We start from the raw sequence: 25,550 nt of genomic DNA, 5'->3' as shown, positions 1-25,550 counted from the left end.
AGGGTTTTTAAAAATAATAGTGATAGGAGACACGACTTACAACCTGTCAGTATCACTACTAACTGTCAGGGGAGACTGCCTAGCATGGGTGGTTGCCACCTCCCGCACTGGAAATGATACTCCCTTTCAACAAAACTTTTCCGTACTAATATGTGTGGCACAAACAGAATTTTTAAAATGAGGTGTAATTATTTAAAGTGTTAAAATACAGCATAAAGACTCTGTTTAAAGGAAAATGGTCTTCCCTACTCATCCCCGAGACTATTCCTCTTTTCAATGAAAGCATTATAGATAATTCAGATAAAGATAATTACTTTAGGCTATATTATAAGATTGTCTCTTATGATAATTACTTCCTGCATGCTTGCGTTGTGTTTTTATTTGCTAAATATAAAAATTACCCTTTTTTTAGCTAAAAGCCCTCTACACAACTATCATTTAGGGAAGACTTCTTAAAACGTATTCCCTTGGTCACCGAGTTCATCTTTGGGAGAAATAAGATTTATTCTTGTAACTAATATTTTAACCAAATAGATTGTTGGTAATAGAAGATTAAAGGAGTATGTGTTTTTAGCATTCTCTAATGATATACAAGTTGCTAGGAAAGCAGAGTGTTTGAAATCTGTGGTTAGATCAACACTATTTTGCTCAAAGGTTTGTGGACTTTGAATACTGATGCTTTCCTGTTTCCCAGTACATTTGTTTTTAGGCTATTTTGATTCACTTTAAAGGAATTTTAATAACTTTCTGTTGACAGCATGGACAGCTGGTCTTGAGAATTAGTGAAAATTCACTTGCTGACTGAGGAAGGAAGTGACATCAATGAGTTTCTAAAGTCAGCCCCGAGGGAAAAGTGTGCTCTGCCAGAGTAGCCTTTCATGCCATTGTGTTTCCAGTGATGCCTTGAGATGCAAATTGCATTATCAATCAAACTTGTGGTTTCTACCTCAGACAAATATAAAAAAAGAACAGAAAGACTGTGAAAGACCTTTGCAGCCATTCCTGACACTGCTAAGAAAAAGGTGAAGAGGAATTTATGGTAGTTCTTTCCTTGTTCTCTCTTTGTTTGGTGATTTAAATGCAAGTATCAAGGAAAGGGCAGTTGCAAACGTGTCTGTGTGATACGACAGCAATGGTGACATGGGTTAAACAGGACAGAGATTGACTAGGCTGTTAAGGGTAGCAGAGAGATCAGATTCAAGGTCACTGGCAAATTGAATACTGTGTTCTCCATTTATTCGCTAGATGATCCTTGTCCTCATCACAGAACAACTATGTGAATTTGGCATAGTCAGCACTTGTGCTCAGAAGGGACCAAGGTCTGTAATAACAGACATGCTGCAAATCAGGGTGGAAATACATTGGCACACTTATATGGGGAAGCCTGCAAAATCCTGGCCTGTACTGTACTATTGTTTTGGAGAAACATCACAAACAGTGACAAAACATGTGCAATACCTACAGCGCTGAAGGGGAATCAGTTTCCAGCAGCCAGTGACTAACAGTAGAAAGCCATAGAAACTAGGCAGAATTTTGCTTGTCCTGTTTTGTTTTGGTCTTTGTTTGCTTGTTTTTGTTTTGCTTGGGGTTTGTTTGTTTGTTTTTAAATCCCCAGAATTCTCTTACAATGACTTTGGCCCTCTCAGTTTTGAGAAGGATGTTTCTGTCTAGGTGCCTTGTGATAGTCACCTGTGGTGACTATCAACATTCACCAGAGGGATTCAAGAAACTCCACTGAAGAAAGTGCTCCAAATTCAAAGGACATGAGGCAGTGGGACACTGATGAAACGAGAATTGTCAGAACATGTCAGCCAATCCTACAGGTAACACCTGCGTCAGTCTCATGAAATGCAGGTAATACTTCACACTTGCAAGAAGTTTCATTTCTGGCAGATGTACATACCCTAAATTTAAAATTTATGACAGTTTTCCTGAGCCACTGCAATGAGGTAGAAGCTTATGCAAGAACATCAAACTAACCAGGAAATTTACTGCCATCTGAAAATTTACTTGGAAGCTGCCCAATAGGTAACTGGTGTAGTCAAAAGCATACCTTCCACAACTCAGATTGCTTGTGAATGGCTTGCTCTTCTCCTTCATTTCCTCTGTAACTCATTTTTCTACCTGTGCTGTGGCAAACTGTTCCTAAATGGGCTCAATAGTACCACCTGACCAGCCTTAAAAACACAAGCAAATCAAAAGGCCTTAATCATAGACAACTACATTTACTTGATACTTTGTGAGTCAAAAGCTGGATTTACCAGTATAAACTACAATTCTTATTTGCTGAGGCTGTCCTTCCATGCCACTCTAACTGAGGCTAAACTGGATTCCAATGATATTTTTGCATCATGGAGAAACATACCTCTCTCAATTAATTTTTACTGATTTTTTTTTTTTTTGTCTCTCTGCTTGCAAAAACTGTAATGGATGGTTGACAGGTTGAGATAAATGGCCTTCTTGGGTTGACCTCAAGCTATATCACTTTAAAAAAAAAATATTACAACAAATATTGTTTAAAAAATTTCTCCGTATTTTCATTCACTAATTAGTATACTAATTCCTGTTTCCAGGGCAAGTTGGGTTTTTCAATTTTTTTTTTTCTGTTGCTTGTCCTTATTATAAGATCATCTTACTGAGAGCAATAATGTATGTTTTCTAATGTAACTGACAACTGCAAGAAATGAGAGTGTGCCTTAATTGCTGCTGTCACCAGGGATGGCAACACTGACTCCTCAGCCTTATGCACACAACCTACACAGGGAACAACACGTAATTATGCACACTATGCCCTGCTTACCTCCATACAAAGGAATGTGATATTTGTGCAGGTTTACAGATTAATCTGCTGTAATTCCCTTTAATGTTAAACTACTTCCAGCTCAAATATAATTAAGATCACCAGGTACAAAAGATTCAGATTGGAAATATGAGTACACTCTAACAGAACAAATAACAGCTTGATGCTGTTTCTTATGTTCAATAGCTGGATACATTAAGGATTTTGACAGCATGTTTGTTCCCTAAGTATTTAAATGAAAAAACAAAGGTTTCATTTCAAAAGGTAAAACACTACTACTGTATTTAATTAGAGAGCAAAATCCCTTAAATATACAGATCTGCCAATTTATGTCATGTGACTGCTACAAGACCTAGCAACAAAGGATTTGAATTTTTTTCCTTCCAAAAATCAAATCCCAACTTATACTTCAAGTAATGTCAATAAAATAAAGGCTTTAGAGTAAAAACTTTACTTCCTCTAAGTCTTCAGATAATTCTACTACTATTTGTGGCATGGCAGCCAGGCAGGGGATGAACAGAAATTTTGGGTCTGTCTCCCTGTTTTCAAGTATCTGAGCGTCTCCAAGCAGGCTGAGAAAATTGTGGAGATCTCAGGGGGCAAAGGGGGCCCTCAGCCTTACTCTGAAACAGTCACATGCATAGTCTGACACAGACATCACTTAACTTCAAGTGGGAATGGTACTACTAAGAAATCAGTTGTGAAGAGGGAATTCTATGTTCTAATACCAATTTAATTTTGATTTTCCAGTTTGTGAGAGAAACACACACTGCCAGGTTTGTATTTTACTTTATGTTTATAGACTTAAATAAACACATATGCAGCCTATTCAGTTATGATCCACCCCACTTTCATTACTGGTGTCCTAATCTCCCATAGCAGATTTTGAGAAGTAAAAGGAAACCAAAGCACTCATTTGTGATAAAATTCTGCAGCAATTTCCCATGGCACTAGAGCCTGAGGAACAAACACTCAGATTTGTTTTTCAGACTTACAACAGATACGGTGTGACACTAACAGATTATCTTCTGTGAAAGCCTGAAACTTGGCATACAAAGATTAAAATATTTAGGACAGAACCATACATTTCCTATAAATTATTGGCAGAATCTCAGAGGTCTTTAAGCAACAGAGCTCTTGTAGATCTTCACAGCATTTACTTCTTCTTCTAACAAGGAATTCAGTGAACTGAAAGTGCTCATTTATAGCAATGCCTTCAAAACCTAGTTTAGCTTACTTTTGTACCTCTGTGATAATTATGCAACTGAATATGCTTACAGTGGCCTAAAATATATTAATCACATCTTCTTGGTATTGCATAATCCTTCTCAGTTGTCACAATGCCAACTCATAAGTTGCCCTGGCAGTAGGAAACATAAAAAGGAACCCAAGTTGATCCTGATTGAAGCAAATGAAGGAAAGTTGGCCATCTCAAAACAGTGAAACTCTCACAGCATTCCAAGGTCTCCCTAGCTAATTTTTCGTGATTACTTTTGATATGAAAACAGACCTTTAATTGTCAGTCTCTAATAAGGATGCAGAACTGTTCCCTGGGAGGTTCAAAGGACCCTGGGAAACTAAACATTTACGAAAGCTTGAGTAGCCAAATGTCTTGTGCTGATTAACATAGACCATTCAGTTTCCACCTAACAAAGTCATAACAAGAAGGAACCCCAAAGGAAAAAAAATAAATTGGACTGACAAAGAAACATTAGTCTTAATAGGACTGAGAGCCCTCATTCATTAATTCTGTTGAGTGTAAAAAGGAGGTGGGGATATAACTCAAATCCATTCCTGGACCAAATTCTGCACTGACTAACATTGTGTAACTGCAGTCAGGGCAAGCAGATGTTATAAAATACAAAAATATAAAAAATAAGTTAATTAAAAATTTGAAGTTTTACCTGCTCTCTGCCTCAGCAGCAATGATAAATATTTTCAAATGAGACCGAATTGCTAGGATGCCCACTAACAAAATTAGTAAGCAGGCTTGTTTGTCAGTTTTCTTCTAGAAGACTGTGCTTTCTATATCTGGGAAAAAGGAAAGCAAAAAACTGACATATTTTTTCCTTTAAGGATGGAAGATTTGAGATAATGGAAACATGCCAGACAGCATATTTGGTTGTAACATCAACACAATATTGACATGGTTTGGATGGTTTCCAGCTGAACATGGTGTATATTTCCAATGCCTATTTGGCATTCATCCTGTATCTAACAACAAGAGAAGTTTGTTTCAGTTTTGTTTTACAGCTCACTGTGCAACTGCTTTGGAAAACTTTTTCCTTTTACCCAACTCCTACACTATTTTTTTCAAGTGCCTGAACTCTTAAGGAACTGAATGGAGCAATTTGTGCATTCCTACTCATCTGCAATAGGCAAGCAAAGATCGGCTAATTATGTCTTAGTACATGCATTTTCTCAAATTCTATCACAATGTGATCCAAATCCGACTGTAGAAACTGTCTCAGCTCCCACACTGCAAGGGCTACTGTTTATTCATCTGGAATCATGTAGATCACCAGCCTCCACTTTCATGTTGCTAGTTATGTAAGGTGCTTTATGGTGCTTTATATTATGGTCACCTTGGGAGGGGATAGGTCACATAATCTGTTAAAATGCCCTTTTGACTATGCTCCAATGTCAAGCTCAATTGCTCATGCAGTTATACTCCACAAAATAGGTTTTTGGGCTTTGACACAAAGGAAGTTGTTTTCTCCCATCAGCTGGTCCATTGCAGTTTCCTATATCAAGGTTCTTATATATGATTCTGTGATGGACCATGGAATGGCTTGAGTTGGAAAGGACCTGAAAGGTCATCTATTTCCAATGCCTGTGCCATGAGCAGGGACACCTTCCACCTGACCAGGTTGCTCAGAGCTCCATCCAACCTGGCCTTGGATGGTTGACTGCAGTTTTTTCCACTGAAGGAAAACAGTCTGACGTTTAGTATAAGAACATTCCAGTAAGAGCTGTGACGACAGAAAAGACCATGGACAGCAACTAGAGCTTGAATCTACATACTCAGATCCCACTCAGAAATAAAGCTGTGGATATGTAATAGCGTAAGTGTAATGACCAGTCTTCGTGAACGAAGAACCAGGGAAGGTCTTTACACCTTCCAGCCTGCACATTGGATTTTTTAGGTGAGACATAGTGTGCGCGGAACTGAGCTCTCTCCTTGACATACCCTGCTATGGTCTTAGGCAGCTTAGGTGTTGCAGTCACAGTGGACTGAAACATTGCACAAGTTTGGCTTCGGTTTTGGTTCCTGCTTGGTTTCTGTCCATATTAAGAATATATGGCTGCCCCCATCCAGATGAGGAATGTGAGTCCAGTTAAAATCTGCAGTCCGATTAACCATCTTGAGGCAAAGCCTCATGGAGTCGTGATCATCCAATCTACCATAACCTAAAGAAGGTCAGCTGTTGTTTTTTCACTTATAATGAAGATAAGTTGAAATCCAGCTCTGGAGCACACTATCCCGACATAATCTTAATTAGAGTACCCTGGAAATGGCACATGAAGATGAAGGTGCCAGTACTAATGGGAAGCAGCACACAAACTCCTACAGTGTTATGCCCCCAGAAGTTTATTTTGACTCACCTGCTAGGATAACTGCACCACAAACAGCTGAGCTACAGAGCTTCTCTGGTGTGAATCAGAAGAGGTGGTGTGTGCAAGTTAAGCACACAGCATGCCCAAGCAGGAGTGGAAAAGTTGAACTTCTTGGCACTAATTACAAAGTAGAGTCCCACAGCAAAGTCACCACGGGAAGCCTTAGTCTACAGTTTCTGTATTTCAGAAATAAAAAGGAGACAAATTGTCTGTACAACATAAGGCCAGGAAGTGACCAGTGGTGATAAGAGCAAATATTCTTTCAATTTACTACTCATTCTGAGTTATGCCTATATAAATAAACTGTACTTGTTTAAATCTGACCTGTTTTTCTGTTTAAGGTCTAAGGTACGCTCTTAGCAGAGTGGCCTCAAACAACTTCTCTGAAATTATTCCAGTTATAAGTAGAATATTCCCCAATGGGAATGCGACACTTACAGAAGACACTACTCACATTTACGAGGAAGGCTACATCCATAAGTGTCTGGAATTAATCCACTAGTAAAGAACAGAAGGAAAAAGGTGAAATATGAGCCCTTTGAAATATAACCTTAAAACCCGGAAAACTCAGAAAATTCTCTAAAACAAGTAATTTTATAGTGAAAGAAAACTAGGAGAAGAGAGGCAAAGAGAAACAAAGCTAGAGCGTAACCTTTCCTAATGCATAGCTCTGAATTAAAATTGGTCAGATACAAACAAAAAACCTACAGCAATCATTTGCTGCAGGGAGTACGAATTTATCTACATTTTGTATAACTGGAGTATGACCTTTTACGACCAAATCTTGTGGTTGACTTCAGCTGTAATTATTAGAAGTCATTTGTAAAAGGTCATTCATGACTGAGAGTACAATATGAATCCAAGATGCACAAGGATTCAGGTTTGTGCTACTCAAAAGAAATTGGGGATAAAGAAGGAGGGTGGGAAGCTCACCCACTGCTACAGAATCAGTTCTCAAATGGATTTGGATAGTTTGATGAGAGTATTAAATCTAAATAGTCAATTTTCAATATGTGAATGTGAATTATGAGAGAATACATAGGTTTTATTCTTATCCTCATGACTACGTTATTTAAGCATTGCCAAAGGAGTTTATATTATCAAATAGGCTACTTATTTGATTATTGTAACCTGACTAAATTTTTGGTGTCTAGAGCACTGTAGAACATCATCTTCCCACTGATTCTCCACTTTAGGAAAAGATTATGGATGCTCAGTTTTATTGTTATAAAGAAGTAAGGTTCTTAGGTAAAGACAGTTTATAGCCCTAATTAACATATACAGCTGACTTTCTGCACATACAACTTTAGTACTGTTTGGTTTTGGTGTTCTTTTTTGTATTTTTGCTTTTCTTTTTTTCACTAAAAGGATATAAGGACCACCTTACAAGAAGAGCTAATAATGATGCAAAAGCAATCCTCAACCAGAAGAGTCCAAGGGCATGTGAAAACTTGTAATGTTTTTAGCCATGTTTTCTGAACATCAGAACATTCAAACTGTATCCTCCAAGGTAGTTGATTAGAGGGAAAAAACCAACAGTATACAATAATTTATGCATAGAAATAAAATAAAAAATCATATAAGAGAGAACTGGAAGGAGTTATTTAACCAAGACCAGAAACCCAGAACCAATTCTGAAGGACAGTCTGTGAAGGATTCACCACCAAATATATGAAAGTAAATTTTAGATTATGCAAAAAAATATTCTTTTATGCTTGATATCTTCGAAACCAAACCTGTAGCTCAAGCTTGCATTCTGCCCGACCACCAGCTGTGGCCAGCTGAATAGTAAAAAAGTGTACATGGCACATACTGTGGCTAATTGCAGCCACCTCCTTACCTGCTGGTGAAACACCCTGATGTTCCAAGCCTCACAAACAGCACCACACTCTGCTTTGGCAGGAGCCTTTTGTTTACTTTAGAAATGCCCATTGTGCCTCCCTCTGTGTGCCATCCTTGCTACGCCAACTTGGATACGTGCTCAAAAGTGGAAAGCGGCAGGGGTGGTGAAGCAAGTTCAGCTGGAGAAATCACTATGAGAACTGAACTCACATATGTCACTGAAAACATTGCTCAGTGATTCCTTTTAATTAAACAGAAACTCAAAATAACAGCAGTAAGGTGGTACCCAGTACCCAGAAACTGTGGAGCACCTCAGCACCTAAAGCATAAGGTCTGCACTGTATCAATTCGCTCACTGGAGCAGAGCCTAAGTAGATGCTTTCAGGCAGAGGGCATCGTTTTTGTGCACAGAGGGTGAATTGTCAAACAGGCCTTAAAACCGCACCTTCAGGTTTTGTACACATCAGCATTTTCTGCCCACAAAATATTCTGCTGGTGCTCACAAAGGACCGTATGTACATACCAAAAGCTAGTGCTTAGGTACAATTTGCATCCATAAATGCGTAGGTGCACTCTTATGGAGACCTACGAGAAGACCATGACCATGTAGCACACAACTACTATTTACACAGCAGCCTTCCGACAACAAGCTAAGTGATCTTTTCATAGGATGTGCCATGCCTGGCACAGCAAGGACAGATGGAATTTACAGCTGAAATTGCAGTCATGTTCATGATTGGCAGACTGATTTAAGAGACAAGCTTACCTGATTTGCATACCATGAGTGTGTACTAATACTAGTAATGCTGATGATATCGCAAACTGAGGGCAGGATTAATGTGTTATCTGCAAGGGCGAAAAAGGAATTCTGAGAGAGTCCTTAGCACCAAGTGATTCAATATGGTTTTTTATGACTAAAAAAACCCACCTTGTCTATTCTTTCCTAGTGAACTGCATTCTTTTTCAGGTTTTAAAAAATAATTCTGCAAGCCTGACATGAGTCAGTGTGAGAATTACTGGTCAAGTTAGCTTCAGCAAGTACTAAGTGACATAGTCACATAATATGGTATCTTTATTCCATATAAATTACTGATTTCTAATGCATTGAACACCTAGGATGAGACATTTCTCTTTTTTTCTGACACAAGAACAGAGTCAATATTGTACCTGATTATCAATAAAACTTTTTATTTGCTTCTTGCTAACTGCAGGGACAAGGTCTTCAGATATTTCCACAGATTAAGGGAAAGAGGCATATTTCTATTTAGTTTATTACTAGTATTTAGTTCTAATGGACACAATTCTTTATATGGAATCTGATTTTAAAATTTGAAAAGAAACACAAATGAAATGTGGAAAAATTCTCTTCAGACTAGAAATTCTTTCAGATTAAAGCCACACCAATTGCTATTGCTTAAATATTTACTGAAGGTTAAAAACCCAATTTGACAGAACTTAATTTCTTGCCTTCTGAAGGATCTAAAAAAGAAAATGGGATAATTGAACACCCACCCCCCATATAACTCTTGGGCATCACTAACATATTGGCCTAATGCTACAATTAAATTGATTTGTTTACTTCGGATTGCTTACAGTTTAAAGGCTAGGTCCAAATATTGCAAGCATATGAGATGTAAATCTTCAGAAAAAATAATTTTACATCTTGATGTTTCTGGTAGAGGGTGAAGGAGAGCCCAGTATTTTTAAATGGATGGTTAATTAGATGTACAGTCAGAGACTGGAAGTTCAGAGATACAAACAGCTCAGAGCTTCAGATTTCTCCTGTTAATAAAAGCATACCAGTAATGTTCTTACTTTCAACAATAATTTTTGTCCCTTGGATTACAGATAACTAGCTCCTAGGATCACATTATAAACCAGAAACATCACTGGTTGTTACTGTATATCACTAAACTTAGGTTAAACATAGTAATAAACCTACTGCAGTAATGAAAGGTAGGGTTATCAGTCACAGGAGAAAGAAACACAGACACAAAGAAGATATGCCATAAAGAAATCCCTCAATTTTAAATTCTCATTTCTGGAAAGAGACTAGACCCGTTCTGTTAATGCAGTGTGGACTGGTACTGCTTTGCTGGAAAACGTATGGCATCATGTTACCACCTAGTCATATTCAACACACAAATAACCTTAGCTAAAAATACTCCTTTATATAAGCTACAGACAAGCAAATCTTCTTAGGGTTTGGTTTCATGACTAGCTTAAGCCTCTCAATGCCCAGCTCTTACTGCAGCTGTAGTGATGTGCTCTTCCTCCTCTCGTGCAGTAGCCACCAGTGCACCTGCACTGCTGAGTCATGACACATCACAGTCCTGATTCAGCTAAAAATTCTCATCTTGCTTAATAGGCTGATTTTCAACCATATGAGCTCAGTTCAGCCACATCAGCTGTGCAGATGGAGACACATAGCTGGAAACAACAGTGGGGGCAATGAATAGTCCCCTTCTAGGGAAGCTCACATCTAGATCAGCATAAACCTCCTGTATATCCACATCGTCAGAGCCTTCCTCTGCCCAGCTGCTACAGATCTATCAGCATCAGAACACCAAGGTTTGTCACAAATGACTGGATAGTTCAGATGAGCGATAATAACAAGTCTCCTGACAGTCAGCTATTTTTTTTTTTTCAGGGATTGCATTGTATGGGACTCCATTTTTATTTTTTTAATGAGCTCAGATACATTGTCTATTTGGCTTTCCAAAAGGTATTCAATAATATCTCTCTTGCAAGATTTCTTAAGAAAATTTAACAGGTGCAGAACTAGAGTGAACATCTTTGCACAGATTTAAAAAACCAAATGCTTAAAAGATAGGAAACAGGGCATAGGAATATGAGGGAGAGAACAGTCAATTCTCACTTTGGAAGAGAGTCACCAGTAGAGTCCTGCTGCGTTATGTCAAGGAAACCATACTCTTCAATATGTTCTTGAAATCAACCAAGAAAGGGATCAAACAGGGAGGAGACAATGTTTGCTGATGATATTAGGCTATTTGGGGTAGAAATAATGGGGGCTAAAGAACTTTTTATTAGAGTAGGTTGATAATAAAATGACATATGAAGTGCAATTTATACAAAATTATACTAGAAAACTTCTAGAGGGAAACTTTTAATTTAGACTCAAAAGTAGGGGACTCTGAACTGAGTTCTGAGCACACTGCTACCCAGGAATGAGATCTTGGGGTGGTAAATCTTCTGCGTAAACATCATCTCCATGCTCATAAGTCAGAGAAAGCAAATTAAAGACCAGAGGAAAAACAAAAAACAACTATTGTTTTTCTGTATATTCACACACTTGTGTCTTAAATATTATATGCATTTCTGATATTTCCGCTCATGTACAGAACTAAAGAAGAGGAAAAGAGAGTGGACTAAAAGTGTAGACTGGCTTACAAGGAGCAACAGCTACAAAACCTGGCAAAGCAATGATCCAGAGGAGATAGAGATCTGTAAAACCATGAGTGACATGGAAGGGGTGAATCAGAACTGACTGTTTACTGCCTCTTGTAGCACAAGGCTGGGGGCATCAGACAAAGCAGGCAGATGGCAGGTTGAAAACAAACATGAGGAAGCAGCTCTCCACGAGACTGAGAAAGGAAACTCAGGAACTCTTTGCCAGGGGATGTTACGGCTGCTAAAACTTTACATGGATTAAGGGGACAACCGAACAAGCTGAGAGACGGGAAATCCTTTGGGGGTTGATAAGCAACAAAAAAAACACCTCTGGCACAGGAAGTTTCTGAAACACCAACTGCTGGAGTTGGGAAAAGTAACGTGAGAAGGTTTCACTTTGCTGCTAGGATATTGAGCAAAACGGAGCTCTGGTCTCAGCCATACTGCTGCTGTGTGCATGTGCAACAGCACGAGACAGCTAAAAAAGGAAGGCACCAGCTTAAAATACTTCAGAGTCTGGACACCCTCAATAATTACATGCACCACCTGCACATGCTGTTGACCATTCCTGTTAAGCTGATACACACGCCTCCAACCACAGGAGACTGACCAGTTCTTAGATAAATTTCCAAGGAAAAGGAAGAACAAACTTACTGAAAATTAAAAGTACTAGACTCTGTGTGCATTGAAAAATAAAGAAACACAATGATCTCAGTGACTCTCAAAGTTACCTAGAAGGAGTATGGCAAGCAGGAGACTGACCTGCAGTGTCCTAAGCTAGATGCTAACACCAGACCATTCTTTCTATGCCACAGACTGGAAACACCAAGTGTTCAGAAGGTATTACATCAATTTTTTTACCACCTGTCAATTTTCTGGTTTCCTGTTTCTTCTTCCTTGGAACTACACAAAAATCACTGGAGAAAAACAAATGAGCTTTTCTGAGAAGTGAGCTGTGTTGGATCTTTGTTCATAAGGCAGATATTAATTTAAAGAGCACAAATAGCCCAACAGCCATTAAAATGAACTCTTAAGCACTATTTCTAATTATAGTGCATTGATTAAATACAATTATGTTCTAATTAAGCTTTGTTCATACCGTCATCCTCCTGTATATTTTTGTCCTTCTAGAAGAGAGAATTAGTCTCTTCTTCCAGAGATTCATTTTCATGGCAAATAATGCTTATCACTTCACTTATTTTAAAAGTGAAAAATAAAATCTGGCCAAGACACAAAAAGTCTCACTTGTGTTAGGCAAAATCAGCTGTTCACCTGTGTGGAGAACCCCCAGATCAATTGCCCACACTCCTTTCATTGATGATTTCTGAGTCCTAACAAGAGGCTCACTTTTAACAGTCTAAGACATTACAGCTCCAACTGCTGAGTTTGTGAGCAGATTGTGTGAGTATTCCCAATCTATTTCCTTGTGAAATCAGGTTACCTACAATCCCAGCTGAAGTGCAGCCCAGCAGTTTGCCCAACACAGGTATAATGGAGAAGAGAATCTGAAAGTTAGCACTTACTGCCCTCTACCTGCTCCACTTAAAACGCCTAAGCAGCAAAACTAGGGGGTACTTCACTTTCCAGTTTTTAAAATACTCATTCCTACTGCTGTGATTAGAACTGATCTCTAATCTATTTATTTTTGATTACAAGAGTAAGGAGTTTTATTCCTCTCTATGTTGCAAGTTAGATAAGGGATTTCCATTACAAAATGTGCAGATAAATATTTCTTGCATAATTTATCCTGTTTTCATGAAACAGAATTTTAAATTTCCCTTAACAGCATTCAGTGGAACTATGAATTCAGACGTCCACCTTATCTTTCCAGGAAATTTGGTGGGAGGTGTACTACAGTGAAGTTCATCATGACAAACAGTGGAAAAAAAAGAATTCCAGCTTGTAAATCCTTGTCCTGCAATATGATATATGAAGTGAAACACTTAATACAGGCCATCTGAGTTCCTGGCACATACTACAGAGGGGCAGACCTTGATGCCTTGATTCACTATCAAGGACAAAGTTTGTATAAGCCATACTCAGCACCATGAATGGGGACCCAGAAAACATCAGTCTAAATAGTCTTGACCTTGCATTCAGCTTAAGCAATAATCCAAAATTATCAACTCTGACTTACACTTTAAATTCTCTGTTTTGCCCAAGAGGATTGCTTGAAATTCCTTAGTTGTAGAGAATCGAAGGAAGTCTATTCTCTTCGGTTTTGTTAGAGGGTACACTACCCTTTGGACTTTAAAGCTGTTTTTCTCTGACCTACAGAGTAGAAAATACTTCCATGTCCATGTGTGAAGGCAGAGAAGACATGTAGAGGGCACTTAGAGAGCTAGACCTGACCTCAAGTCCATGAATGCAAAGGCAATGCTGTAGCTATGGGTATACAAGTCCATTAATCATGAGCAATGGTTCTAAACAGAAAAGACACATAAAACCCTAGCAAGCTGTTACAATTCTGTTATCCCACCTGCATGTCTTTCAAAATGCACCACTGTAGCATTCCATCCACGTGAAGCAGGAGATACAGGGAAATATAAAAGCCCACTTAGATATTGTAGCTACTTGAACCTGTGTTTTCAAAACTGTTTAAATTTCCAAGCTTCAATATGCTTCCAAGAAAGACTTAACCTGAGGGAATTCAGTTTAGAAAGGAAACCAACCATGTGCTTCCAGCACATTTGGTCTTTGTCACTGCTTCTGTCACCTCTGTCACCATGGCAGTTACCATCCCTTCCCATTCTCAGACTCATTCAGGTTCACACCTGGGATATTCACCCAAGTTTCACTCCCACACAACAGCTGATTTATTTGATAACTAACCTGTCAGACTGCCCAGGCAGCTAACCCCCAAGTAACACTGGACCTAGGCCTTCTACGGCAAGCTTTGGTCAGAAGCTGAGGATAGTGCTGACAGACATACCATGACCGCATGCCATGCTTGCTGAAAGCATGTGTAAACTAATCCTTGGCATTCTGTATACCTCAACATTAAGCTGGCCTGGCAGATGCAGTCCCTGAGTGCCTTCTTGCTCTCTGTGACTGGCAGTAACAGCCAGAAAAAAAAAAAAAAATACAGCAAACCTCACCCACTTGGGACATCCCTTGGGCCACCGGCTCTCCAGCCCACTGTCATTGCTTATCCATCAGAGGGTTATGGGGAAAAGAGGTCCCATGGCAAATTATCACATCATGCAGCCAGTAGGTAAAATGCACTGTTTTCCCAGCACAAAGACAGCTTTACAGGTGTACCAGGAGCTGCCAGTATGTCAGTGTGTGACCAGGCTGCCAGTGGACCTTAAGCATCCCATCTGAAATCACTGGAGCTCAGTGTCCAGAAAAACAAACCACTGGAACATGAAGCTAGATTATATACAATGAAGCTAGATGGTATACAGTGAAGTGTCAAGTGTTTTAAACCCTTTCATAAAAGAGCACTCCACTTAGGTGCTTCACGACTGGTATGTGTAAAGGAGGGCTCTGGCTCTGTTTGTTTTCAATAACAGGAGTTTTTATATTTGTAAATTTACAGCAGAGATTTTGATACTCATGAACTGTATCTGTGTTTGTGATTACACACCCCTGCTGCTAAATATGATAATTTGTTCCACTTCAAGTTTTATTAATTAAATTAATACTAATTGAGCGGCCTTTTGGTATAATTTTAGCCTGAGTGTTTTATGCACTAAATCCTGTACATTGTAGCTTTTCCTTAGCCTTTTCCCGTTATCCCCTGTCTCAGAGGAAACGTTTCACTGCAGATCAATGCCCTGACACTCTTCTGTTTGCAGATTTTTATGGCTATACTTGCGTACTCTTGAATCAATAATAAAATCAATAATAAAATCAACAAATATTTTAGAAGATATTTTAAAGAAAGAAAAGCTATCACAAAAAAAAACCAAAACAACCAAACATTGCTAATTTTATGTGACTAAGTGCCCTCTAGTGACAAAGTCCAACTCCAAATAACTTTCACAGCCACTTCCAAGCATTACAGAGTTTTGGTTCTTGGTGTCTCAAACATTGTGGGTGTTTTTGTTCAGTTGGTTTTTTTTGTTATTTTGGGGTTTTTTGTTTAATGAAAACAAGGCAAAATAGTCAACCAACTGCTATCTGTAAGAATAAAAACAATAAACACCAATCACTGTGTTAGCCTAAAATTTGTCTCTCTTATTGGAACATGACAAGGCTTTTAATGCATAGGTAGCACCAAAGTCAATGTTCGTATTCCCATGATTCAAGAGAGATACAAAGACAGCTTTGTGGTGGGTTGTTTAAGTTATACAACATCCATTGTACTGATATGCTGCTGTTGCTTCTAGGAGCTGTCTACCACTGAGCGGTGATGCTGCAAAGTAGAATAGAGAATTAACTCTGGGCCAGCCCTTGCCTCTTTTTACAAATCCCTCAGTGCACACTGAAGCCCACCTCAAATCAGTCATTCTTTCCCAAAAATAGCCCACCCACATGCTGGCGCAAACAGGCATGCACGTAGCTTTCCCTGCTCAATTATCTTCTCCAAAGATGTAAGTGAAAAACATGTACTTAGGGGAGCTTGACTTATAAATGAGCTCTTAGGAATAAAAAATAGCTTAAAAAAAAAAAAAGGTTTGTCCCTCAAACATGTTAAATTTATGAAATTAGACAAACCATAGAAAAGATACCAATGTCTTTAGTACGTGCTGCTACTTATTAAGGTGAAAGCTGAAGATTTGCAAATGATTCTTAATACAGAAGAAAACTCTATATTATCATAATAATATATAATTCACATTATATATTTCTATAGGATAACATATAATACATTATGTATTATAAATTTTATAATTTAGATATATACACAGAACAGACCCATGATCAGATTTTTGGATGCCACTTCAAAATTACTAATTACTCTTCTGTAAATAGGAGGTCTATTTTTTCAGGTATTGTCTTTGGCTTTTTAATGTAGAGAATCTTGCACTGACAATTACCCATCAGTTTGTAAAACAGCTCTTGGTCATTTTTTAAAAGACCAACAATGACTAATTTAAGCAGTGCTGTTGTCTGCTATGCATTATTTTAAAAATTAAAACACTTCAATGAAAACACGTTGGGTTTTTTTGTCTTCACACTTAATGAGCATGAATTATATTTTCTGGTTTTTCTAATGAAGTAATAACCTTACCACATTAATTTTCTTTGCTGCACTGTCTTTGCCCTAAGATAATCAATGATGCTAGCTAGAAGCTAGCAGTTTGCCAGTGGGCTCCCAACTTACTGTAAAACTGGGGTTTTAGTCAGAAGCACTTTTATTCCTCTGGAACACCAAACTGAAGGCTTAAAATATAGCTTTTCAGTAAGCAGTTTGCTAGAGAAGATAAAAAACAGCTCATAAACCAAAAAGGTACATGGCAAAAGAGACAAACTGTTTTAATGCAGTCAGCATAAAATGTACTGAAGTAAATGCAAATCTTCTAAGAAAATTTTGCTTCCTTAAAACCAACAAACACCGATACTAAGGTGCTCTGAATTGCAATTTGACCTTTCAAATTAGTGTCATAAAAAGGGTACAGCTTTTGTTAGTACCTGTTCTCAAGTTTAGCACAGTAGCTACATTTCTGTCTCTTTGTTCATATTCAACATTGGTTAATATTGGTTAGAATTGACATATATATATATATATATATATATGTATATATGTATATATATATATAAAGGACTGTAAACACAGACGATCTACCCAGCAGAAGGAATAAACCACCCTTTAGTATTTTCTCATATTCTCTGACAGAAAAATCCAATGCCTTCTAAAGGCTAATGAATGTAGACAAGAAACATGCTACTCTTACACTTTCATGAGACATAAAGCTCTGCAGTTCATTGTCGGTGGAAAATTCTTCTGAAAATATTAAAATGATCTTAGGGCTCTGCAGAAGCCCTGCTCATAAAACAAAAAAGCTAGGGTAGTTAAAATTAATACATCATAAATAAAACATGCATTTCAGTATATATTAAGTGACAGGTCTCTGAAACTCCACCGCCACACACACATTCACAAAGCAGCAAGAACACACGCAATTCATTAAACCCACTCAAGTGTGCTGGTTCCTCCTGGTATTATTCATAATTGAAACATTTCAATTCTAGTTAACAAAAAACCCAAACAAACACACACACAAAACCACCTTCTAATTTAAAAGTAAAACAAGAAAATTTGTTCTGTGTTTTCAAATTAGAATCCCACAGTGCCTTCAACTAGCCACATTAAGCCTCAAGGGGGCTTTAAAAAATAAAATAAAATAAAAAAATTAAAAATTGTATGGGGTTTTTTGTGCTTTTTTAAAAAGGAGGCAATTTAGCCCACACAAACAGAAACCTCTGCAGACATAGGACTCTTTTTTCCAGTATGCCATACAAAGCCAGACAGAAAAACAATAAAAAGTGTTAACCTATATTTTGATTATATACCTTGAAAATGTTATTCCTTAAATAGAAATGCTCTTAAATAAGCATAAGGAACAGGTGGGCTGCAAAAACCAGAGTAAGAGCAGAGTATCCTGCAGAATATAATACTGAGGTGACAGATGATAGGATGGAGGTGACAGTCTCCCCCTACTTTTCCCTTTCTTTAACCACAAAGGCTTCGTGTGAAGCACCTAAATGGTTAGGAGACCTCATCTGGACTGCCTACAGGAAAGAAGGCAAAGCACCCTGAAAGAAATGAATTGGTTTGCAACAGTGAAAATTAATAGCTGAGAATTAGATTCTGCATCTCAGACTCAATATTCACAAGCCAGAGGTGTGCACATCACCAGCTCTGACCCCAGTCCATCGTTACTCAACATTTGATTTGATTTCGTGCACAGACACAAGCACAGACAAGGTGTATTTTCCTATTCTTGATCTGTTTTAGTGGCTCACTGGGCTCCACACTGCTGTCCTCAGACACAGACTCAACCTCCGAATGAAAAAAAATCACACCAAGATACAGAATACCTTATTTGAAACACAGACACACCCTGCAAGACTAGACTATATAATGCCCGTAAGTCTCATCTCACTGTATGTGTTATATGACTGCCCAGGGCAACAGCACTCTTGACAGTGGAGCTGCCTTCACCTTTCCTAAAGCTTTCCTAAAGCTTTCAGGGCCATTCCCACAAATAACATCAAATTTTCTCCACTTTGGGTCCTCCAAAGAACAAGGATAACTTTTTTTTTTTTTTTAAGTTACTCTAAAATCTCATTAGAACATACATGAAACTGGGAGACCCCTTTGGGAAGGGACCACAAATTATTGCTCTATTCCCACATTCTTCACTTGCAATCTACTTTTGGTTACCTGCTGGAGACCAGATAACTGTACTCAGCAGAATTTCAGTCTGGTCCCCTGTGACCCATTAGCGTTGGGCAAACAAGAAACTGAATTACATCCTGCTTATATAAAATCATCTGAAAGCTATTCTAGCACAACACCAGATGCAGGAGGAGACCATTATTTTGGGCTCCAGCTGATGAATTCCTGAAATGTAGCTCTGTGCTGCTTCTGTTACTTTTTGTCAAGGTATAAAAAAAGGAAGGAAAACCACAGCACGTTGCTTGTGAAGATCCTATTTTTCCTAAAAACCATATCTAGCATTATTTATAATCTCTTCTCTGCAAATTAAAATTTTAATGATTTTTACAGTGAGGCAAAAGAGCTGTACAGACTTTTCCACTTGCATGATGAAGAATTGATTTTACCTGAAAGTGGGGTTGCAGTAACATTTGATCTCATCAGTCACAGGGGGCCAGAAAAAAAAAGCATACTGTTACTATATTAAACAAATTCAGCTTTCAACTTTTGGAAAAGTAATTATTATTATTACCCCATAATACAGCACTATGAGTAAACCTTTACCCAAATGTCTAAAAGCCTTTTTTGTTTTTCACTCAGGAGAATAAATCGTTTTGAAAAACAAAACAGCTAAAATAGCGATCATGTCCTTGTTTAAATAGCTCCCACCACAAATAAAACTCTGCTGATGAGTCTGCACACGTCCAAGGTCCACACCTGTTTAAATCAAAGAGACGGGTGAAAGTCATTCTATTCATTTAACAGTCACACGATATAAGAAAGGAGACAAAAACCTATACTCTTAAATTCGTCTCTGTCTCTTCATAAGATCATGCTCATGAATTCAAATAGGAAGAAGCAGTTTGTCAGTGGAAAGTCAAGTATCTGAGTGCCATGGCTACAACACACCAGCAAGGGGAGTAGTAACACTTCGAGAACTTCTGTCTTCGGCAATAGTCAACAATACGTAAATACAATAATGTGTAGAATATTTATGCCAGGCTGTATAGACAGTGGAAGGGACATTAATACTACTGAAAGATTGAGAAAATAAATAAATAAATAAATAAACAAATCAAACCCCAACAGAGTCTTGCAATGACATCTGGTTTTGAAAAGAAATTGGAAGATATACACACAAAGGGTCTCAGATCAGCCCAATATGCCACCCAAACAACAACCCAGGGCAGCAAGACAAAACCCACTCAAACCTGAGACTGTTATTTCCATTTTCTGTTTTTATATAAATATATTTTTTTCCTGTATTTTCTCCTTTTAAAGAGCAATGACTACATATTTCTATGGGAAGGAGAGATACTTTCTAGTTTCCTAAGAAAGTAAAGGGATGGCATCACTGAGGCTGGTAGGTAGGAGGGCTGAAGCATTCTCAAGCCCGAATTGCAATCACTGATAAGGAAAATAGAAGGTGGAATTCCTTAAAGCAGGTTTTCACTTCTGTATTTCTTAGGAACAGATAAATGGCACTTTCACAGAGGAGTGCATTTTATAACTGCTGGCAGACTGACCTTTAAAATGCTTGTGCCTGCAACACTGACACAGACCTGCCCCTGGTGGTACGAAAGGCAGAGATGGACGCCCCTGAGCTCCCACCACCGTAGGAGGAGGAGAGGGAGCACCAGCCCTGGTGCACCAACACTTTGCTGCATCATGTCCACTTTGCTCTCTCAATCCTGTACTACCACAAGCTATAGGTACCTCTAAAGAGTAGCACTGCACAACACAACTACAGCCCAGCCACTGTGGATCTGAGGACCTCAGATTTCAAGCCGGGAATGCTGTAAAATAGAAGCAAAGCTGAGCAGAAAAACTGCTGCCTGCACCTGGTTCTTCACTGAAGCCAAGGTTCCCATATTTACACCTTTTCTACAGCACTGTGAATTTTTTAGAAAGAATTAAGAACCCCTCTACCTCCAAAATGCTGCGAGTTTGTAACAACTGCTATCCAAGTAGGTAACCAAGGCATTTAATCAACTTGTAAATGCCCAAATGTGAAGGCATCCCAAGTACTAATCATGAAATTACTATGCATGACAAAATTCAGAATAGTGTTTTGCTGTAATTGTGCATAATTTAACTCAAAAAAAGCAAGAGGAGTTATATTTGGATACAGAAGAAAGAGGTCAATTTGATGAGGGGGAAAAAATGCTTTCACCAGTCTGAGAGAGAAATCCATCACCCAGTGTAAGAGTTTTAGGATGTTGCTTCTCCAGTGCAATGCAAGAGGGACAAGCCATCATCAAAGGGGCATCTAATAGAATAACTTTTGTTCCAGGGCCACATTTTCAACAAAAGAATTCCACTTCTGTTACTTTAAAACACACCTGTAAAGTGCAGTTTCAGCCATTAGAGGCAGAAAGAGCCTTGTATGTTATCATCCCAGAGAATGGTTGTTACAATAAAAGCAGTATAAAGTTTTTCCTCCTTTTGATAAGAAGAAATGGAAATCTTAAATAAAAAAACCCAAACCATGGGTGGTCTCAGCAACTACCTAATGATTTCATACCCTTTCTGAAAAATGGTCTCAGCAGATTTCCTAATTTTGAGTTTGTAAGTGGATTTTGATGGGGTCAAATCCAGATCTGGTTTGGACAGTTTCTTGTTTTCGTCTGAGGGAAAAGCTGGGAGACACAGGGTGATATCTGTCCTTGATGCACTGCTGCTGAGACAGGAGAGGCTACGTGACCTACCCAGAGCCTCCTAGCATGGGTTTCCAGTTACCTAGACACAGATGAAGGGATGTGTGGGTAGTGGAGTCTAAAGGTCTGCATACCTCTGGTCGGGTCAGTCTATGTTTTCCTGAACTCTGTTAACAGGGCACCAGCCACAAAAGAAAAGTCACGAGCCTCCTCCCACTGCACTCAAATGCAGACTTTGCCCTCCTTTTGTACCCTTCCCTTCATTAGCACCACCCCAAAACAATTACATCTAATTCCTTTACCTGGCAGAAAGCCAACAGAGAAACATGAGCCGGAGTCCAACGTTAGGACTTGCGTGACAGAGAGGGAAACCGCAGCCTGAAGCTCCCTTCATGTGGCACGGCCCACTGCACGGGCACTAAACTGCCTAATCCATGTCTTCTGATACCATCCTGAGAGTATCAGTCTGTGGGCATAATTTTTGGACAAAATGTAGGAAGAATATGATAAAATTGATGTCCTTATATTGGGAATAAGTGCTTTCCTCAGGTAACCAAGCTCAAAAAGCATGCAGAGTGCACAGAAGTTATGGTAAGAAACTATCTTGATGCTAATGCAAGTGGTCCTGGTTTCTTCCAAACAGACTCTAGCACTTGACCTTTAACGCATACCTTTCCAAGAAAATACTCTTATCAAATCACAATCAAAATTCCTTTCGATTTATTTTAAATAAGACAAGCAAATTGCATTAGCATAAACACATCTCTATCTTGAGAGGCAAATTCCTTGATAGGTAGCTTTCAGTGCACATAGATTACAAAAATAGCAGGGTAGCTTTAAAGACTAGCTTCCACACTTTCCTACAAGGCACCTGGGTTAGTAATTCTTTAAAGGTAACAAAAGGGGTGTATTTTTCAACTGAAAGTGTATGCCTTTGCAGCTTTTTGTGACTAAAAATGCAATGTATTGATTTTGAAGGCCTCTGGAAAAATAAGCCATTTTTGTCTATTTGGAAATGGTAGTAACAGGATACATTTTCAAGGAATAAGTATCTGCAAACTCGAAGTTCTCTACGCAGGCATGCTATACTCCACAGCCCTGCCTAAGATCTCATGCGCAGTTATAAAGGCTTCATTCATAATCTAAAATAGATCTCATAACATTCATGCGACCACAAAAGGTTTCCCTTTACACTGAAAGGATGTCAGCTTTAGAAATTTTGTTAAGTGATTTTATCTGCACATCAACAGCCCCATCATAGAAAATCCACTTCCTTTTGCAAATATCAACTGGGATCTCTCTGGCCATGGGTCTTGCTGGGTCAGCCCATGACAGACAAGCCCAGACTACTCTTCAGTGGGAAACACCAGGCATGACTCTAAATCAACTCAGCTAATCTTTCTTTTGCCCATTTTATCTTCGCAATTTTCAGTCTCAGTACCATAAACAGGCTCAGGATAACCCAGTTTTCCCTGTGTTAGTTGTCTTCTTCCTTATGTTATTAAGCCTGAAAGCAGAATTTAATTTGCAAAAAGAGAGCAAATACTCAAGCCCATAAAGAAAGAGAGAATGCTGGACAGAAATTCTCTGTGATGAAGCTATACTATGAAAATGAGCACAGTCTTGTGACTGTCTTTCTTTGTGACTATCTTTCCATCATCATCCTAAGAAAGATTCCCCTTTTTCTGAGTCTCCTGAATTTGCATAGGCATGCCTTATCTTCCTCCTCCCTCTTTAGGATAAAAGAAAATTTCATCTTTAATCCCCTTGACATCTGGTAGACAAAAATACAGATTCAACATCTGCATTTATTTTAAAAAAATGCATTATTATCAAGAATGTTGCTAATTATAAGTTACTTCGAGAGCTGTGAAACACTTTTCATATACGGGGAAAATATTTGGGGTTTTTCAAAAACTTTTCTGCTCTAAATCAGGAAGAAGAGTCTAAGATTACAGTATATAACAACAACAAAAACAGTACTTTTGACTCTTCTGACTAGCTGAAACTTCTAAATAATTCAAAAACATTTTGCCCTTTTTCTTAGGCTGCAATCTCTGACAAAACTGGGACAACTAAGAAAGGATTGCTTTATTCAGAAGAGGTCAAAACAATAATATCAATACAGTTGTCCAAAGAAATGAGTTTAAATAGAAAATTAATTTGAAATTTTCTTTCCACAGTTGCGCTGGATGAGCATTTCCTTCTGAAAGAGAATGTTCTGTCAAAAAGATCCCTGCCTTGCTCTAGGGCACTGCGCTTACTTGTATTTTAGCAATAGGAGAATCAAGGCCTGAAAAGATGTTTTTCTATAGTAAGTACTGTATCCTTCCTCCTTGGGGTCCAGCTGCCTGTGATCCCAAACCAAGGGTCTGTATGGCACAGCTGTGCTACCTCAGCTCAGCTTTCTGAGAAGAGCATTAAGTTCTGAGGCAGGGATGTAAGAAAGCAGGCTAGAGCCACAGAAGGTAAGAATGGCAAAACTGAGGCAGAGGTACAGTTATTGAGCTGATGATGGATGCTGCTACAGGATTCAAAAGGAAAAACACCAACATGAAAAAAGTATAAAGTACTTAGGGGACTGCAATAAATATACAACAACTTACCTGCTTCTTTCTGTTCTCTAATTTCTGGAACTAATGAGTATTCAAAAACAAAAAGCACAAAATAGACAACCTAAACTAACTGCAGTGAAAGCTCAATTCTAATCTCAAGTATTACTGAATCTGTATAATTTTAACTCAGTTTCCATTGCCAAAGTAGTTATTCATTCTACATGAATGAATAAGACAGTATTTAGTATTACCATAAAATAATCTTCCTGTATCATACTTGTTTTTTTTGGTTCATGCTTCTATGTGTCAATGGTCTAATCTTACATGATTATTTCTATTTTACTGCTCTGTTTATCCTTTAGTCTAGTTTTGTAGTTGGAATGATTTATGGTAAATCTGTACATCTAGTGGCTTCCTGATAAAACACATTTTCCAATACTATTTTTAAGCATTTGCCATACAGTGTGGCTAGGGGCACTATGTGACAGATGCTATGGAATCACTGAACATTTGAAGATTACTACATTAATTTTATAAGAAGTGTTATGCATATCCACATAGGCTCGTTAGTGATTGTGTTACTGCCTAAGTGGTTAGGAGATGAGTTACCACAGGAACAAGTCATCAGTGGAGGCTGAGGATACTGATAGCAGAAAAGGCAAGTTCTATACCATACCCAGAGCAGTCTACAACAAGGAAATGCATTATTTAAAATGCATTAATTAATTCTCCCACTGCAGAAGGCAGGTGAGCTGCTCTTGAATAAGCATACATGTAGCTTGTTTATAGATAGTATATTTTATCTTTTCTGAATAAACTCTTTTTTGCTTTAGCAAAGCCTACTAGTCACCACATAAACTTGATTCAATATAAGGGAAGGTAGGGCAGGAAAGGCAAACAGGTCGATTACCACCACACGATCCAGGTCACGAAACATCTAGATTTGGTTGGGAGAGCACCGCTTGTGAGGCTCAATGAGAGCTGCTCTTTCTGGCCAGGGCTCTGCAGCGTGTTATGCAAGGAAGGAGATACTTCAACTATGTCCAGGGACTAAGGCACCTTCCATATCAGGTGAAAGGTGCGCACCAGAACTGTGACACTCATCAGGGCTGTGGCCCAGCACTGGACTTGGCTCTGCACTAACATAAAAACATAATCTATTTGCTCCCATAGTTTTGCTTCAGGAAATATGATTGTTCTTCTGTTGGGGCCAAGACCAAAATGAACACAGCCAACTCTTTGTACTTAGCATTGGACTGGGAAGACTTTTTCCAAAGCTCGCTCAAGCAAACTGGCTGACACTATATACAATGGCCAGTCTCTTCGCGAACGAAGAA

At 38.5% G+C, this 25,550-nt stretch overlaps 1 protein-coding gene across 2 annotated transcripts in view; it reads right to left on the bottom strand.

The window, feature by feature from the left end:
* Nucleotides 1–25,550, bottom strand: part of CHST9 (carbohydrate sulfotransferase 9) — a 90,014-nt gene that overhangs the window by 17,726 nt on the left and 46,738 nt on the right. The gene's annotated exons all lie outside the window — the stretch shown is intronic.

This window comes from Empidonax traillii, unplaced genomic scaffold, assembly GCF_003031625.1.
Source record: "Empidonax traillii isolate 1590-97213 ecotype Southwest subspecies unplaced genomic scaffold, ASM303162v1 scaffold215:size2007263, whole genome shotgun sequence".
NCBI classification, from domain to species: Eukaryota; Metazoa; Chordata; class Aves; order Passeriformes; family Tyrannidae; genus Empidonax; species Empidonax traillii.
The sequence above is the reverse complement of the archived record's forward strand: the minus strand, read 5'-3'. Positions and strand labels throughout refer to the sequence as shown.